Raw genomic sequence first — 3,600 nt, 5'->3', positions numbered from 1 at the left:
ATGTGAAACAATTCTGTCATACCAGTTTTTAGCCCTGCTTATACACTGTCAATACACCTGATGCTAATGTATGCATTTGTGGTATATTGTTTCAAGTCTGCATATTCCTTCCAGTCCAATATACATGGCAGTATCCAATACAGCATTGTTGATCCTCCATCCAGAGGGAAGGCCTGTGATTTTCTTTGATAAACTAAATGTGATGAAACTGATATCATAACAACTTGGAGTTCAGGCCTCATGAGCTTCCTTGAAGTTTCCAACTGTGCCCTCTGTAACATTTCTGTGAGCTCATGAAATACTAGTGAAGGCTATGAAGTTTAATGAGGAATGTTCAAACTGTCAGATGCATTATTGAGAAAATTTACATGTTTGATTTCAACCAGTCCTCTAATTATTCCCCCAATGCAATTGAATTCCTGAGAATCATTGAGTCATTGTGAAAGCCTAAAATTTATGGCTGTGTGATGCATAAGAATAGATAATAGATGCAAGACAGTCTTGATTTTTATGAATTTTTCACTTTGCTTATTTTATTTTTTTTAATTTTTTTATTTTTAATTTTTTTATTTCATGCCAATCACTATATGTTTATTAGTTTACAAATAATTGCAACATTCCATTAATAAAATGGAAAGGTAAAATTACTTAGTATTTTAAATAACTTCAAGCTCTATATTATGGCTCTTCTTCGTAAGAAATACTGAACCAACAAGAAGCAGATTCAGCCCAGCAAGACTCTGCTGCCCCAGTGGAAATTACTACTCACAAGCCTTAAGTGGCACTGCCTTACTTTGCTTTGCCTAAAAAGTACAATTCAAGTAAGAGCATACCTTCAGGAAACAATTCATATCTTCACGTAGCCATAAAAAATGTTTAACAATTTAATGAGTAAATTTCCTGTCATTACGTTGGCAATATCATAAAATGGTTTTAGGCCTTAAAAAGGTTGTGGTTTAGAAGACTTAACATTTTCTAAACCAATATTGAACGTTGATTAAACTTTTATTGGCTCTAAATGGAACAGTATTTTGCAAATCCTCGTAACCCATGGACTCAACATAGGAAAGTCACTGCCAAGTTGGAACTGCAGTAACCTGATGCTGACTTGCCTGCTTAAAAGATTTCACTTTTCAAGAAAAAGAGATAAGGAGTGGCCAGGAAGTGTATTTATCAGGAATACACTAAAGGCCCCACTGCTCAGTCCAAGATAACTGAAGTGAGCAAAATGAAATGGCTGTAACTTATACTGGATGTCAGTTGACAGATTATCCACTAAAATCTCTATTAGCTAACATCTTCGGTACTGCTGTTATAGGGGCACTCAAAGCTTGTACCTGCATGTTGGGAAGATTTTCTTTAAAGCAACATTGGTCCAAACATGTAAGAGTCAACATATTTTAGCCATCTTCCTTTGGAGGAGTGTACCAGCCATTTTTCTCATGTGTCTGTACAATGGAATTATAGGACTCTTGGGCTCTTGCTAGACTATATTGATTCCTATTTGCTCCAAACTGCACTCTGGCCTTGCCTTTGACTAAGGTGGCATTTATTTTCATGATGACCGATTCTATTGAATAGGCACTGCTCCAGCCCTGTTTTGTGAGAAGTTCCATACATAATGCTCCTCCACCCAACACGTACCCTCCTGAGAGAACAGGTAATACCACTCGAACAAATGGAGGATCAAAGGAAAAGTTATCCTTACAAGAGAAGTTAAGCAAAAATGTATTTTCTGCCTTCTTTTTCTTTTAAGATCTGAAGATCACTGTGCAAAGGACTATCAGGGTCAACCTTCTGCAGTTTAACATGCTATCATATAAACTGTCATTTATGAGTTTCACTGAATAAATCCCTGTTTTATAAATCTGTGATCTGTATATGTCCCTGAGCTCTTTCATAAGTCTATCTGAAGCTTGCACTGACCCAGACACCGCACTGTTTAAAAGGTCTTGCCTTTGAGTCTTCCTAATTTTCTCTAATATTGCCAAATTTTCTTTTTCAATTCCTTCATCCTCTGACTTTTTCCCACTAATAGGCTCTTCTTCCTTCATCTCATAATGATCCAAGTCTTCTATATCTTCGGCCATCTCTTCTTCCTCCTCCTCTTCTGAAGTCACTTCTTCTGTTATTCCATTCTGACCCGTGGGTAGTGGTTGATCTAGCATCTCAACATCCAGGTGCTTAGGAAGGTTATATAATCTGCAGAGTTCACATATCAACCACTTCAATTGCTGACGAAGCGAATTGTTGTTCTTAGTATCTTCTAGACGTTCCAGAACCGACGTCAGAGTTGGGTCATCGGAGTCCACAAACCTTATTGGTGAAGAAGATGGGTAAGATTCCGTGATGTTGCAGTGGAGCGTGAGCGGCGGCTGCGGTGAGTGCGGGCTACCCGGCGGCGCAGGCGGCGGTACCAGAAACTGGCAGTGCAGTTCGTCCAGCTTCCAGCTGATGATGCGGAATCGCTCGTGGTTCTTGTCGAAGATGGACACCAGGAACTTCAGCTCAGTCTTGAGCCCTGACACGGACATCTTCCCCTCATCACCGGCGGGAGGGGTACAGAAGGGGAGCTGGGCCCGGAGCCGCCGTCCGGGCCTTGACCGCCCCGCGGGGCTGGCCCGGGCCGCGCTCTTGCGGCTCCGCCTCTCCCCGCCGCCGCGACCAGCGTCGGAGCGCGGCTGGAAAATGGCGAGGGGCTCGAGGCCTCAGTGGGCAGCTGTACCTTGCTTATTTTAATATACCTCTTCAAGCCTGTACTTTTTAAGGAAAAAATTATGTTTTTTTGTTTTTTTTTTTTTGTTTTTTTTGTTTTGTTCTAAATACAATAACAGTGAGCTGAGTAATGTTCTGTTTAAGGTAAAGTATTTACTGTTTATTCTGGCATAGGTATGGATCAATAATAATGAATACATAAATTGCTGCTTTCCATAGGAAGTGATTTTATAATTAAAAAAACTAATGATTCCAATTTAAAGGGACTTCCTCATTTTTTTCATTTCTTTCAGAGTAAAAAAGAGTTGAAATATATTGGAGAACTGCAAACAGTGTAAAGTATGTGGTAATTAAAATTATTGTCAGTTAATCAATTTGGTGTTACTTATGAACTATTGTTTTTAATCAAACTTGTAATCCTGTGGTGGATTTTTTTAAACGTATATTAGAAATTGTGAATATGTACAGTAACCATGTACCCTACTTCCAATTTCTGTAATATTAGCATCTTGTGTTAGCAGTGACAAATTTATACTTGTGAAACATCTAATAATTTTATATAATTATTTACTAATGTCCATATTGTATTCAGATTTCTTTAGTTTTGCCAAATTTCCTTTTCTGTTCCAGGATTCCATTAAAAATCTGTAGTAAGTATAATTTTTAAAAAAATTGTCACTGTAATGAGTAAATTATATAACAGTATAAACTTTTTAAAATACAATTTTTCTTTATTATTTGTATAATAGTGAACTGCCCACTAAAAAATTAAATAAACTAAAATATCTTTATTTTTGTAGGCTTTATCTCTTACAAATCATTTTTTAGGAAGTCTGATGTAAGTGAATGGATAAAAAGAGTAAAAAGCTACAAGGGAAAATATCA

General features: G+C 37.6%; 1 pseudogene across 1 annotated transcript; it reads right to left on the bottom strand.

Moving 5' to 3' along the window:
• Positions 1 to 1,210: 1,210 nt before the first annotated feature.
• LOC306652754 (ubiquitin-conjugating enzyme E2 Q2-like) lies at positions 1,211 to 2,534 on the bottom strand (annotated as a pseudogene). Its single transcript has one exon. The product of its transcript is annotated as a ubiquitin-conjugating enzyme E2 Q2-like (transcript).
• Positions 2,535 to 3,600: the final 1,066 nt, after the last annotated feature.

The sequence above is a fragment of the Sciurus vulgaris genome (assembly GCF_902686455.1).
Source record: "Sciurus vulgaris genome assembly, contig: HiC_scaffold_570_arrow_ctg1, whole genome shotgun sequence".
NCBI classification, from domain to species: Eukaryota; Metazoa; Chordata; class Mammalia; order Rodentia; family Sciuridae; genus Sciurus; species Sciurus vulgaris.
Note: the sequence above shows the minus strand (reverse complement) of the source record. Positions and strands in the feature narration are given on the sequence as shown.